Here is a 15929-nt window from a genome sequence, read left to right as displayed (position 1 = left end):
GCCTGTGAAGCGACTCCCCTGCAAGTGGGATCATTACGCAGACCCCTGTGCTTTGCACCACTTGAGCTGGCTACCGCCCTACTCCCATATTTCTAATTTTTATTGTACACAATCAGGTCTAGGAATTTTGAGCTTAAGGGACTTTTGTTTGTGCTGGGGAATGAGCCCAAGGTCTAGTTTATGTGTGCTATTGCTGAGCCACTTCCCTGGCTCCTGTATCTTTTTTACTTCCTATTTGGGGGTGGGAGGTGTGGGATGAGAAAGAGACACTAAAACATAGCTACACTATCTGTGGAGTTCCCTTGGCACTTTTCTGATTTCTTGGACTTGAACCCAGGGCTTCATACATAGTAAGGACTGCACTGTACCTGCTGGGCTACCTCCCAGACCCCTAAAAGACTTTTAGTGACTATTTACCTTTATTACATGGGGAAGGGGAGGGAATTATTGTCGAGATACATGTAGTTTATTCACTCTGCATAGTATTTGATGGCTCTGGTTTTCTCATCACCAGTTGGCTTCTAAAAGTTAGTGTATCATCTTGGAGTTCACTGCCTGCAAAAGTAAAAACTGTCAGCCCTTTTAAATTCCATTCAGGAAACAAAGTACTTTTGATACATTAAGTAAAACATGAAGAGCTGCAGCTTTTTAGGATTGAGGGAAGGCTTTTGTGACATTATTTAATTTAGACCTCTTCTGTATTAGTGACACATTTTTCTGTCATTATGAACACCTCTTGAAATTCACAGACAAATTTTAGACGAATAACTCATGTTTGTATCAGTCTGACACACAGAACAAATAACTTATCCAATCCTTACATAAGGGAGAGAAAAGAGAAAAATTTCATAAAACAACAGGGGCCAGTATCCTTGTGACCCAGGTTTGAGCTCCCACCTGTGCATGGGAATACAAAGAACTGGGTGAAGTTGTTTGCAGTGGTGTCTCTAAACTAATGGACCTGGAGCAGCAGGAGGTGGTGCGGTGGTATAGCTCTGGATTTGCAAGTATGAGGTTGTGAGTTCAGTCCCAGCAATGCATGTGTCAGAATGATACTTTGGTTTCTCCTTTCCCCATTTCAATTAATGAATAATTTATATCTTTAAGCAGCAACAACAAAACAAAAGTGGATAGGCTGTTACCAGAGTACTGCTCACCTCTGGATTATGGTGGTGGTATGGGACATTGAACCGGAGCCTCAGGCATGAGAGTCTCTTTGCATAACCATTATACTATCTACCTCCGCCTGCCCCTTCCCACTCTTTATTTTAGAGGGAAAGGCGGGAGGAGAGACACCACAACACTGTTCCACCACCCATGGAATTCCCCAGTGTTGTCCATGATGCTCCTATTATGGTGTCAGGACTGAAACCCAGAACCTTATGTTTTATTGGGTCAGCTTACTTCTTGGCCCTACAAAACACCTTTTACAGAAGAAGTTAAATGTTTTGAAAGCTTATAGATAGACAGATAAGATAGACAACCCCCATACATTATATCACTTTTAAGGAATAACGACTAGACATAGAACCAATTCTCAATTGCAACTCTAGACACTGAAATCCAATAGAATGCTACTTAAAAAAAAAAATCTGATGAAAACTGTTTTCCATTTGAATTTGACACCTAATTAAATAATCAAGACTTAGCTCTAACATAATCATTTTCCCATCAAAAAAAAAGGCTTAGACATTTTGTCTTTCATGTATTCTTTCTTAGGAAACTACTGAAGAATGTTCTGTAGCAAATTAAAGGAGTATGTGGTGAAAGATGACGATAATGGGCTTCAGGAAACATCAGCCCCGGTATAGAATAATGAAAGGAATGCTTCAGGGTGGCACATGGATTTGCAGGTCTAGAAAATAATCCAGGGGCCGGGTGGTGGCGCACCTGGGTAAGCGCACATATTATAGTGCACAAGGACTCCGGTTTGAGCCCCTGGTCCCCACCTGCAGGGGGAAAGCTTTGCAAATGCTGAAGCAGGTCTGCAGGTGTCTTTCTGTCTCTCTTCCTCTCTATCTCCCCTCCTCTCAATTTCTGGCTGTCTCTATCCAATAAATAAATAAATAAATAAATAAATAAATAAAGATAATAATAAAAAAATTAAAAAAAACTAGAAAACAATCCATCAGGTGTGCTGGAAAATGGAATACATGGGAAAGAAGTGTCCAGGCAGGGGGTGATGTTTATGTACATACTCAAGAAAAAGTAAAACATAGATAGCATCACACAAAACTTGTACATATATTTTCAAGGCATCATTATTCATAATGGCCAAGAGATAGAAATAATTCAAATGTTCATTGATGAGTTGATAAAATAAGACTATGTTCTGTGGTCTGGGAGGTGGCACAGTGGATAAAGTATTGGAATCTTCAGCATAAAGTCCCGAGTTCAGTCCCTGGCAGCACGTGTACCGGAGTGATGTCTGGTTCTTTCTCTCTCTCCTTCTATCTTTCTCATTAATAAATCAGTAAATAAATTTTTAAAAAGACTATGTTCTATCCATACAATGGAATATTACCTAGTCATAAAAGAAAAGTGTTGATGGAGGTGATTATGCTTATTAGAGTAAGTGAAAGACAACAACCAGATGGTTTCACTCATTTGGGGTCTAGATAATTGAAACACATGAACTTGCAAAACAAACAAGCAAAAACCCATAAGTAAACAGCCTGTCTCGAAGGCTTTGTGAGAACTATGGTGGTTATCGTTGGGAGGGTGGGGGATATAGGACTTTAATAGTGGGTGTGGTGTGGAACTATACCCTGTGACCCTACAATTTGTTTTTGTTTTTTTTTTAATATTTATTTATTTATTCCCTTTTGTTGCCCTTGTTGTTTTATTGTTGTAGTTATTATTGTTGTTGTCGTTGTTGGATAGGACAGAGAGAAATGGAGAGAGGAGGGGAGAAAGATAGACACCTGCAGACCTGCTTCACCGCCTGTGAAGCGACTCCCCTGCAGGTGGGGAGCCGGGGTTCGAACCGGGATCGTTATGCCTGTCCTTGTGCTTTGCGCCACCTGCGCTTAACCCGCTGCGCTACAGCCCGACTCCCTATGACCCTACAATTTGTAAACGACTATTAATCACAAATTTTAAAAAAAGGCTTGAAGGAAAAAATTTGGGGGGCTGAGGAGATAGCATAATTTAATTTAATGATTTAATGCCTGAGGCACCAAAGTCCTGTCTTCAGTCCCAGTGCCACCATAGACCAGAGCTGAGCAGTGCTCTTGTTAAAAAAGAAAAAAAGAAAAAAAGTACATGCCTCAGTAGTGATAAATATTCAGAAGTTGTTATGTGAATAAGGAAGATATAAAAGGGCAAATATTTTTTAAATCTTTTTATATGAAATATCCCATAGAGGTGAATCTTTTATTTTTATTTTTATTTTATTTATTCCCTTTTGTTGCCCTTTTTTTTTTATTGTTGTAGTTATTATTGTTGTTGTCGTTGTTGGATAGGACAGAGAGAAATGGAGAGAGGGAGGGGAAGACAGAGAGGAGGAGAGAAAGATAGACACCTGCAAACCTGCTTCACTGCCTGTGAAGCGACTCCCCTGCAGGTGGGGAGCCGGGGTTCGAACCGGGATCCTTATGCCGGTCCTTGTGCTTTGCGCCACCTGCGCTTAACCCGCTGCGCTACAGCCCGACTCCCAGAGGTGAATCGTTATGTAGAGAAATTAGGCTCATGGTTGGTGGGGTTAATGGTAGGGGAAAATGGGACATGCCTATCAACTGACTACAAGCTTTCTTTTATGGATGTTACAAGTGTTCTGGAATTAGATAGTGATGCTTAATGTAGACTTTTGTGAATATACTGAGAACCACTAGTAAAAACTCATGTGAGATAGGCCAGAGAGAGAAGGATGAATATGGGATGACTTCACTCATGGACAGAAGTTGAGAAATAAGAACAGAGAGTAGAATAAGTCCAAAGCAGAACTTGGACTGGGTTTGGTGTATTGCACCAAAGTGAAGGACTTTGGGGGAGTGAGGGTGTGGGCACTTTCAGGTCCTGGTAAATGGTGATGGGGGAAGACCTAGCCTGGGGGCGGGTGAGTGTTTTGCAGAAAACTGAGAAATTTTACACATGTATCAACAAACATATTTACTGTAAACCATTAATCAATCCCCCCGCCCCCAGTAAAAATCATAAGGGTTGAGCTTTATGGTGTATGTGTTATAACTCAATTAAGCTGTTAAAAAAAAACTGTTATGAATGGTTTCTTTGAATGATTAATAAAAGATTATTTTGTGGTAAAACATGAATTGGAATCATTAAGCAATTAATCACCCTCAGATCAGATAATGACAGAAAAGCAAAAATGCTTTCATGCCTGAGGTTGAGGTCCCAGGTTCAGTCCCCAGAATCACCATAAGTTAAAGTTGAATCGTGCTGTGAAAAAACAAAAAGTTATAGAATTAGAAAGTGACACACACACACACACACACAAAAAGAATTAGAAAGTGACAAGATCAAACCTTACTTATTTTTAAGAGAAATAGAGAGGGACACCAGAGCACTGTTCACTTCTGGCATATGGTGGTGCTAGAGATTGAACCTTGGATTTTGGTGCCTTAGACCTACTAATATTGTGCTCTAACACACCGAGCTATTATTACCCAAGATCTGCTTGAGATTTTAATGTGGTAAATGGAGCCCAAAAGTTGCATACCTGTGATTATTATTTATTATTTTTAAAGAGAATTAAAAAATATATTTATTCCCTTTTGTTGCCCTTGTCGTTTTATTGTAGTAATTATTGTTGTTGTTATTGATGTTGGCGTTGTTGGAGAGGACAGAGAGAAATGGAGAGAGGAGGGGAAGAAAGGGGGAGAGAAAGATAGACACCTGCAGACCTGCCTCACTGCTTGTGAAGCGACTCCCCTGTAGATGGGGATTCTTACGCTGGTCCTTGTGCTTTGCATCACCTGTGCTTAACCTGCTGCGCTACCACCAGACTCCCTGAAGGTGTTTTTGAGTGACAATTAGCATTATTATTGTTTTCACACTATTTCTGGTTTCTTTTGTTCAAATTCTACCATGTTACTATTAAAACTCTTGATTAGGAACTCAGAATATAATCATGAAACCAGGAATAAATAGGGAACTCCTAGGGGTATTGGGAGTCATGGTGATCATTTAGGTGACTACAAAAATCATTCCCAAAGGAATGTCTATATTTAGAAGAAACAGGGAAACCAAAAGAAAAATCCATCAATAAAATGAAAAAACAAAAAACCCAAAACAACAAGAACAAAAAGCAACTTAGCAGAATGTTATAGCAAGAGATACATTGCTCACCAGATCAAATATTTTCTTCAGAAGTTAATTCCAAAACATTTTAGTCACTAAATGATATCACATTCTGGAAGAGCCTTGAGGAAAGCATTGATCTGAACAGGTAGGTGGTCTCAATCTTTGAGAAATCGAAATAAGTGATTATAGACTGAGATTTTTATCAGGCAGAGAAGTAAATGTGAGGTATGTGAGGTGAAGAAGAGTGGATTGAGGTCGTAAGTGGAGATGGATCCTTAGGAAAAGTTAGGTGTAGAAAGGCAACAGTAATTTAAAGGGAAGGGGAAAAGACTTGGGGATATTTGTTTAGAGAAGAGAAGAAGCAAGCATGCTTGGAAGCTAAGGAAGAAGTTATTGGCTAGAGGCTAAGCGACGGGTATGTGATGGTAGGAGGCAAGTGGGACTGGAACCCAGGGCACAGGTGGTGGCTAACAGGAGTGGCTGTTCTTTTGTAGAGAGGAGGAAAAGAGAACAGACCAGTGAGCCTCTCTTGAGGATGATTTGCCTTGCAGGGCCATGGTAATGTCTGGAGATCTATTTAGCTGTCAGAAGTTGGGGGGTGTACTATTGGCATCTAGTATGGAGAGAACAGGAATGCTGCTGGACATCCTACAATGGACAGGACAGTACCCCACATCAGAAATGATCTGGACCCAAATGCTGGTAGTATTGTGGTTGGGAACCTTGGGTTAGGACATTCCTGCAGCATGATCTTCAGTAAAAGTTAAGAAATTTGAGCCTGGTTTCAATACATCCACTATTTGAAAGCCTCAGCAAAACATGTATTCATTATAGTCTGAAAATTCCTCAAGAGAAACTCAAACTTACAGCTGTTTAATTGATTCTTTTTCTAACTCTTAACAACTGTTAACATGCTGAAAAAAATACATTTAGGTAAATATTATACTTTCATCACTTGACTGGCTGTAATACTATGTATTCTTCCTTGTGTATAGAGCTCTTATCTCAAAATCTGACACTTAGTCAATAAATGATAGATGTTTTTTTTTTAACTTAATTTTTTAAATTATCTTTATTTGAGGGTTGGGCAGTAGCGCAGCAGGCGAAGCACACATGGTGCAAAGTGCAAGGACCAGCGTAAGGATTCGAGCTCCCAGCCACCCATCTGCAGGGGAGTTGCTTCACAGGTGGTGAAGCAGGTCCACAGGTGTCTATCTTTCTCTCTCCTTCTCTGTCTTCCCCTCCTCTCTCCATTTCTCTCTGACCTATACAACAACGAACAACATCAACAACAACAATAATAACCACAACAAGGCTATAACAACAAGGCAACAAGAGAAAAAAAAAAGGCCTCCAGGAGCAGTGGATTCATGGTACAGGCACTGAGCCCCAGCAGTAATCCTGGAGGCAAAAACAAACAAACAAACAAACAAACAAAAACAACTATATTTATTTATTGGATAGAGACAGCCAGACATCAAGGGAAAGGGGTGACAGAGAGACACCTGCAGCACTGCTTCACCACTTGCAAAGCTTTCCCCCTGCAGGTGGGGACTGGGAGCTCGAACCCAAGTCCTTGTGCATTGTAATGTGTGCTCACCAGGTGTGCCACCACCCAGCCCCAATGACAGCTGTTTTCATTACTGTTTTTCCCTTCCAACTATGGAATTCCAAACTTTAAAGATTTTATTTATTGATTGATGAGAAAGATAGGAGGAGGGAGAGAAAGAACCAGACATTACTCTGGTACCTGTGCTGCTGGGGGTTGAATTTGGGGCCTCATGCTTGAAGTCCATCTTCTGGACCACGGTCTCATACATTTATAACACCACTTAGCAGAGTCCCTGGCCCACATTTTTATTTTATGTACGTAAAGGGAGAAACATGATAGCACGGCTGTGTCATCCATGGAATTTCCTTTGGTGCTATTCATGGTGATCCCATGTGGTTCTGAAGATCTAATGTAGGGCCCCACAGAAGTTATGGCATCACTTTACCATATGAGTATCTCTTAGCCCCTGTATGTATTTATTCTTTTTTATTTAAATTTATTTTCCCTTTTGTTGCCCTTGTTTGTTTTTTTATTGTTGTTATAGTTGTTGATGTCGTCGTTGTTGGATAAGACAGAGAGATATGGAGAGAGGAGGGGAAGACAGAGAAGGGGGGAGAAAGACAGACACCTGCAGACCTGCTTCACTGCTTGTGAAGCGACTCCCTTGCACGTGGGGAGCTGGGGGCTCGAACTGGGATCCTTAGGTCAGTCCTTGTGCTTTGCACCACTTAGCCCATTGTGCTACCACCCTGTCGGGTAGCCCCCCTGCTCCATCTTCCATTGCTGTTACATAAACATTGTTTTGCCTGAAAGATCCCCACCTTTGATCTATCTTCTTTCTACCTTGAGACCCACCCTACCTGCAGGGTACATTAATCTCGCCAGTTAAAACCCTAGCAACCGTTGCTACAGAAGCTTTCTACCTTCCCACTCTTTCCTTTTCTCCACCCCCTTTCCTAGCCATTTCCTTTTCCGACTTGCCATTTCAGGTTCTAAATATATAAAAGCATTGTCTCTGATCAATAAAGACACTTTGCGTTCCCGCTCCACCATGAATTCCTGGTCTCTTTCCCGCGTCACTGAGTAAGCAGCAGCCAAAGTTGGCTCAGGTCGAGTTCTTTCCAACCCAGAGAGCAAGTGCCCGGGAAGAAACACCCTCACACTAGCCTGGCACCGACCAACCCCCTCTTTTTTTTTTGCCTCCAGGGTTCTCACTGGGGTTCAGTGCCTGCACTATGTATCCACTGCTCCTGGCAGCCACTTTTTTCCCATTGCTGTTTCTGTTATTGTTGTTGGATAGGACAGAGAGAAATTGAGAGAGGAAGGGAAGACAGGGATATAAAGATAGATACTTGCAGACCTGCTTTACCTCCCATGAAGCCACCCTCCTGCAGGTGGGGAGTTGGTGACTCGGACCAGGATCCTTGTGCTTTGCATTATGTGTGTTTAACCAGGTACACTACCACCGGGCTCCCACATGTATTTATTCTTAAAGTATGTCCATAAGGTCACTAACAGTGTCAGAAATGATCTCTAAGGAACTACAGTCACTTCTCCCATCTCAATAAAAATCCCCTACAAGTAAATCTGCTTTTCAAAGATGTTTGTAGGGAGTTGGGCGGTGGCACAGCAGGTTAAGGGCATGTGGCGCAAAATGCAAGGACCGGCGTAAGGATCCTGGTTCGAGCCCCTGGCTCCCCACCTCCAGGGAAGTCGCCTCACAAGTGGTGAAGCAAGTCTGCAGGTGTCTGTCTTTCTCTCTCCCTCTCTGTTTTCCCCTCCTCTCTCCATTTCTTTCTCTGATCTATCCAACAACAACGACATCAATAACCACAACAATGTTAAACAACAAGGGTAACAAAAGGGAAAATAAATAAAATAAAAATTCTTAAAAGATGTTTGTATTATACACAAACACACACACGTTTTCTCTTTTTTTATTTCTTTATTGGGGAATTAATGTTTTACATTCAACAGTAAATACAGTAGTTTGTATATGCATAATATTTCCCAGTTTTCCATATAACAATACAACCCCCACTAGGTCCTCTGTCATCCTTCTTGGACCTGTATTCTCCCTCCCCCCCACCCCAGAGTCTTACTTTAGTGCAATACACCAATTCCATTTCAGGTTCTACTTGTGTTTTCTTTTCTGATCTTGTTTTTCAACTTCTGCCTGAGAGTGAGATCATCCCATATTCATCCTTGTGTTTCTGGCTCATTTCCCTTATCATGAATTTTTCAAGGTCCATCCAAGATTGGCTGAAAATGGTGAAGTCACCGTTTTTTATAGCTGAGTAGTATTCCATTTTGTATACATACCACAACTTGCTCAACCACTCATCTGTTGTTGGACACCTGGGTTGCTTCCAGGTTTTGGCTATTACAAATTGTGCTGCCAAGAACATATATGTACACAGATCTTTTTGGATGGGTGTGTTGGGTTCCTTAGGATATATCCCCAGGAGAGGAATTGCAGGGTCATAGGGTAGGTCCATTTTCTAGCCTTCTGAGAGTTCTCCAGACTGTTCTCCACAGAGGCTGAACCAATTTACATTCCCACCAGCAGTGCAGGAGGGTTCCTTTGACCCCACACCCTCTCCAGCATTTGCTGCTGTTACTTTTTCTGATGTATGACATTCTTACAGGAGTGAAGTGATATCTCACTGTTGTCTCTATTTGCATTTCTCTGGCAATCAGAGACTTGGAGCATTTTTTCATGTGTTTCTCAGCCTTTGGATCTCTTCTGTGGTGAATATTCTGTCCATGTCCTCCCCCTATTTTTGGATGGGGTCATTTCTTTTCTTTTTGTTGAGTTTTGCAAGCTCTTTATATATTTTGGCTATTAGGCTCTTGTCTGATGTAAAGATCATGTAAAGATCTCCCATTCTGTGAGGGGTCTCTTGGTTTGGGTAGTGGTACCTTTTCCCATGCAGAAGCTTTTTAATTTGATGTAGTCCCATAGGTTTATGCTTGCCTTAGTCTTCTTTGTTATTGGATTCATTTCATTGAAGATGTCTTTAAAATTTATGTGGAAAAGTGTTCTGCCAATATTTTCCTCTAAGTATCTGATAGTTTGTGGTCTAACATCCAAGTCGTTGATCCACTTGGAATTTATTTTTTTATTTGGTGAAATACAGTGGTTCAGTTTCATTCTTCTGCATGTTTCAACCCAATTTTTTCCAACACCATTTGTTGAAGAGACTCTGCTTTCCCCATTTAATAGTCTGGGCCCCTTTGTCAAAGATTAGATTTCCATAGTACGTATACGTTTTCTAATCTGTGAGTTTGCCATTCAAGACAGATATCAGTAGGAGCAGGTGAAAGAACTTTGATATTGCATATTTATTAGCTGATTAAGAAATAAGCTCACATATAAACAAACCCAGGAATTATCTTACTTCTGCTAAACCACAACAAAGTCCTCAAATCCCCAGTTCTATCCTGTGTAATTGCTTTTGGCATAATAGCTATTACCTCAGACAGACTGAAGGTTTAATAACCAGATTGGAGATTTCCTTTTGCAGTGCACAAATAGGAAAAACACCACTGTAGACAGTTTCTCCCACATCTTACCTCCTCCATGTCTAAATTTACCAGCAGAACAACTGCATCTCATCACCATGCCTCATTCTAGTATTTTTTTTCTGGAGTGGAGGCCTTGCTTATGTGTGATTTATCTGCTCTTTGCCTGTTTTTTCATTTAGAGAGACCAAGGGATAGTAAATCATAATATGTACAGATTATTGACCCACCAAATATTTTAGTATGTGATATTCAACAGTTCCAAATGAGTTTTAAGTAATCGTCTCATTCAGAAGAGTTTGTGTTTTAAAGACTTCTATTTAATTTTATGCCCCCAGATAGTATTTTTATGGAAAATAAATATTACATTGCTTTATTAAGTCTCTTTTACAGCATTAATCCAGATTTACTATCCTTTAGGAGACCATTTTATTGTTATATTTTTCAATTGTGTTCTAAATGTTTCTATTCTTTTTTATTGATTTTCCTATATTTATTTGTTTTCCCTCTTGTTGCCCTTGTTTTTTATTGTTGTTGTAGTTATTATTGTTGTTGTTATTGATGTTGTCATTGTTAGATAGGACAGAGAGAAATGGAGAATGGAGGGGAAGACAGAGGGGGAGAGAAAGATAGACACCTGCAGACCTGCTTCACCGCTTGTGAAGTGACTCCCCTGCAGGTGGGGAGCCAGGGGACTTGAACAGGGATCCTTGTGCCTGTCTTTGCGCTTTGCGCCATGTGCGCTTAACCCTCTGTGCTACCGCCCAAATCGCAAATGTTTGTATTCTTTTAAAAATTTTTTTATATTTATTTATTTTCCCTTGTTGTTTTTTATTGTTGTTGTAGTTATTGTTGTTATTGATGTCATTGTTGTTAGATAGGACAGAGAGAAATGGAGAGAGGAAGGGAAAACAAGAGAGGGGAAGAGAAAGACACCTGCAGAGCTGCTTCACCTGTGAAGCAACTCCTCTACAGGTGGCGATCCAGGGGCTCGAACCGGGATTCTTATGCTGGTCCTCACGCTTTGTGCCATGTGCGCTTAACCTGCCTGAGTCCCAAATGTTTATATTCTTAAACAGTTTTGTATTGAAATTCCTACTGCCTGCTGACTATTTTTTAAATTTCTCTCTTATCTTTATTTATTTACTGGATAGAGACAGCCAGAATGCAAGAAGGAAAGGGGTGATAGAGAGGGAGAGGGCCCAAGTGGTGGCACATCTGGTTGAGCACGCATACTACAATGCACAAGCACCCAGTTCAAGCCTCCCTGTCCCCATCTTCAGGGGGGAAGCTTCACAAGTGATGAAGCAGTGCTGCAGATATCTCTCTGTCTCTCTCCCTCTCTATCACCCCCTTCCCTCTCAATTTCTGGCTGTCTCTATCCAATAAATAAATAAAGATAATAATAATAGTAAATAATTGGTTGTTAAAAAAAAAGAGGGAGAGAGAGAGACACCTGCAGACCTGCACCCCCGCTTATAAAGCTTTCCCCTTGCAGGTGGGGAGCTGGGGGTTCAAACCTGAATCCTTGAGCAAGTCCTTGTGCTTAGTACTATGTGCGGTTAACCAGGTGTGCTCGCTACCTCCTGGCCTCCTTGTTCCACACTTCCCAAGATGAATGTCAGTACACCTTACCCTCTTCCTTAGGGTATTAGATCCTGACTCTCTTTAGCAGCTTCCCTCTCCTTTCTTGCTATCTATATATCTATCCATTTTTCTTTCTCTCTTTCTTTCTTTCTTTCTTTCTTCCTTTCGTCCTGCACATGCATGAGATTACTCAGTATGTTCTCTTTCTGGCTTATATTTCACTCAGCATGATTCCCTCCAGTTTCCTCCATGCTGTTGCAAAAGAGAAATAAAATCTCACCGATGAGCAGACCTACAGTGGTGAACCAAAGAAATTTCCTCCTTGGTGCTCACTTTAGCTGCACCTTGGTAGAAATGGGATTTTTTACAGAGATTTGCATGGCCTCTACACAAAGATAACATGCAAATTTGTGAAGTGTTTCATATTTAAAAAGTTTACTTCGTGGGGCTGGGTGGTGGCGCACTTGGTTAAGTGCATGTATTACAATGCGCAAGGACCCAGGTTTGAGCCCCCGGTCCCCACCTGTAGGGGGAAAGCTTTACAAGTGGTGAAGCAGGGCTGCAGGTGTCTCTCTGTCTCTCTCCCTCTTTATCACCCCCTTCTCTCTTGATTTCTGGCTGTCTCTATCCAATAAATAAAGCTAATTTTTTTTAAAAAGTCTACTTCTTGGAATTTAAGAAACAAATGTAAAATACAGACTGAAACTTAGACTAGATATAGTTTACTGCAACAGAGCTAAGGACTCTGAAGTGTAAAGGCAGGAGATTGAGAGGGTGTTGGGGGCCCAGTGCACAGTGGTGTGCAGGGATGATGTGCAGACACCTAGCACAGGAAGATAAGAAACTGTATTCATTTGATGCCAACTGTCTTAAGAGTCATTTGCTCCAATAAAAAGAAAACTCATGGGAGTCAGGCGGTAACGCAGCAGGTTAAGTGCATGTGGTGTAAAGTGCAAGGACCCACTTAAGGATCCCAGTTCAAGCCCTCGGCTCCCCACCTGTAAGGGAGTCGCTTCACAGGTGGTGAAGCAGGTCTATAGGTGCCTATCTTTCTCTCCCACTATGTCTTCCCCATCTCTCTCCATTTCTCTCTGTCCTATCCAACAATGACAATGACATCAACAACAATAATAACTACAGCAACAATAAAAACAAGGGCAACAAAAAGAAAATAAATAAATATTAAAAATAATAAAAAGAAAGAAAACTCATTAAATTAACAGTTGTTCTCCCCTTATTTATTTACCAGAGCACTGCTCAGCTCTGGGTTTTTTGTTTTTTGTTTTGTTTTGTTTTGTTTTGCCTCGAGGGTTATCGTTGGGGCTCAGTGAATCCACTGTGAACATCGCTATGAATCCACTGCTCTTGGAGGCTATTTTTTGTTGCTCTTGTTGTTTATTATTGTTATTGTTATTATTGCTGTTGTTCAGAGAGAAATGGAGAGAGGAGGGGAAGACAGAGAGGGGGAGAGAAAAATAGACACCTGCAGACCTGCTTCACTACTTGTGAAGCTACCTCTTTGCAGGTGGGGATCCTGGGGCTCAAACTGGGATCCTTCCACCAGTCCTTGTGCTTCACACCATGTGCGCTTAACCCGCCTGGCCCCCTCATCTCTGGTTTATGGTGGTGTTGGAGATTGAATCTGAGACCTTGGAGCCTCAGGCATGAAAGCCTGTTTCAGTAATCATTATGCTGTCTCACCCACCTTCCCTCTTTTTTTTTTTTAAGTCATATCTCTCCTCCAAAGGTATTTTTGTTATTTATTGAGACATTAAATTACAGGTAACCATGCATCCTAGAAAATAATGAGGTGTATATATTTTGCTGTCATGGAATATAGTCCCTGAAGTATGGTAAAGACAAGGCACATAATTTATATCATATAATTTCATTATGCAAAGAAAAAGATGTATAGTCATTACCTCTGATGAACCCTAGGGAATTAGAGTACTGCCTCATACCTCCCCCCCCCCCCCCCCCAGAGGCAGAAGGTAGGATGAGGGTTTATGGGCAAGTGATTTACTAGGAGGAGTTTCAGGTAAAGCTGGTTAGGGACTGGGGAGGTGGGAGTGGGAAGAGAGAATGAAACTAGAGACCAATCCTCTGTGTAGAAAAGGCTCTATGGAGGATAATTGACTCAGCCTTACATTCTGAGGAATTCTGAGGATTTGACTGAACAGTTGTCACTATTAAGGCTAAAGAGAGAAGGACAGAGCATTTATATTCCCATAACCATCAGCAGTTGCTCAAGGACTGCCTCTGATGGAGGACGGGGACACCCGGGAGTGTTGGCAACTATAGGGTAGGTGGCCTTCCTACTGCAGGTGCTGGCTGTCAGGAGTGAGAATTCAGGGTGAAGGGGAGTTGTAGTTGAAAGCCATTGTAGCTCTCACACATGTATAGAGGTGCAAGCATGATGGACATGTATTTCTTTGTCATGTAATAACCTAGCCTGAGCAGTATAGTGCCAGTAGGATGGCTGCACAGGGATCCAAACTCCTTTTTGTTCCGTTGTTACAAGGCTATTGTTCACATCTGTACGGTCCAGGATGCTTACATTTATGTCAATGTTCTCATTCATAAGAAAAGGGCAGGAGAGATATGAGGGTGGAGGGCAAATTAGTTTTTCCGATATGATCAAGAAATTCACACACGTCACTTTATCTTCCTGACACAAGGGAAAAATCAGTTTTTACTGGTTGGCCTTACACCCAGGTAAAGCCTAAGGGATTTTGTTACAAGCATTTCTGGGGGAGGAGAGAATGCATCTTGTATTACTACCACAGGGATGTTCATTAACCTACTTTGTTTTTAAACTTTTGCCCTCCACAGTTTTTGTGTCTGTATGATTATACTGTTCCTACTGGACTCTCTCTCTCTCTCTCTTTTTTTTTCCCCCAGTTTAAGTTTTGTTTGTTTGGTTTTTACTTTTGTTTTTGGTCATCATGGGGACTTCATAGCTCCGAGCTGATTGTGTGTGTAGAGAGAGAGAGAGGGAGAAGGGGTGGGGGGAGAGGAAAAGAGAGAACTAGAGAGACAGTATCACTGAAACTCCCTCCAGTGTGGTGGGCTCTGGGCTCAAATAAGACAGGGGTGGTGGTGGCGGTGGTGGGGATGGTGGGGTTAGCATAATGGTTATGCAAAAATACTTTCATTCCTGAGACTCCAAGGTCCCAGGCTCAATCCCCTACACCACAATTAGCCACAGCTGAGCAGTGCTGGGGGGGGGGGGGGTAAGTAGGGAAGGGCGGAAATGAATCACATGCATAGCAAAGAAGGCACACTATTAGGGGAACTATTTTGCTGGTCTGATGTACCTATTTTTAACAACAACAGAAAGCTAAAGTTTAATTCATTCCACAAGGATTTCTGGAGCAATTATTTGAAATTAGAGAAATGACAAAACAAAGTAGTCTCTCCTCATGGAGTTTACATGTTATTTGGGAATGTGATCTGACAGCTATTGTATACTACATGGACCAAGACTACCTCTTGCAGTCCTTGGTCATTCTAGTCTAATCACAGTGGCGTTACTCCAGTGAGTAAAAGGCAACATATTCCTGCCACAGGGGTGTCTGAGCATGTTCTATAATCTGTTTGGAATTCTCTTCACCAAAAATATTTGCCTAGCTAGTTACATCATTTCATTCCTGCTTCCAGTCAAATCAGTTTATCAGAGAAGCCTTCCCTAGTGACCCTCAACAGAACAGCAACTTCCCTGTGCATGATTCATTATTTCCATCTGCTGTCTTTTCTGTCAACTGTACCTGAGTAACTGGAAGAGTGGAATTGCCTTTAATTGAGAAGGGGAGAACCATGAGTAGAGCAGGTTTTGAGCAGAGTAGGTAGATTTCAACTTGGGGTATTTCATCATTGAAATGCCTGTTGTATTCCTTTATTTTTTTACTTGACCTGAGGACTGCTCAGTTTTGGTTTATGGTGGTACTGGGGATTGAACCTGGGACTCCACAGCCTCAGACATGAAAGTCTTTAGCATAACCAT

The 15929-nt window shown here is 41.5% G+C and overlaps 1 protein-coding gene and 1 non-coding gene across 3 annotated transcripts in view; both read left to right on the top strand.

The window, feature by feature from the left end:
* SCAI (suppressor of cancer cell invasion) overlaps positions 1-15929 on the top strand; it is a 160138-nt gene that overhangs the window by 21683 nt on the left and 122526 nt on the right. The gene's annotated exons all lie outside the window — the stretch shown is intronic.
* LOC132541088 (U6 spliceosomal RNA) lies at positions 12252-12356 on the top strand. Its single transcript, XR_009552266.1, has one exon. It is a non-coding gene; the product is annotated as a U6 spliceosomal RNA (small nuclear RNA).

This window comes from Erinaceus europaeus, chromosome 10 (assembly GCF_950295315.1).
Source record: "Erinaceus europaeus chromosome 10, mEriEur2.1, whole genome shotgun sequence".
NCBI classification, from domain to species: domain Eukaryota; kingdom Metazoa; phylum Chordata; class Mammalia; order Eulipotyphla; family Erinaceidae; genus Erinaceus; species Erinaceus europaeus.
Note: the sequence above shows the minus strand (reverse complement) of the source record. Positions and strands in the feature narration are given on the sequence as shown.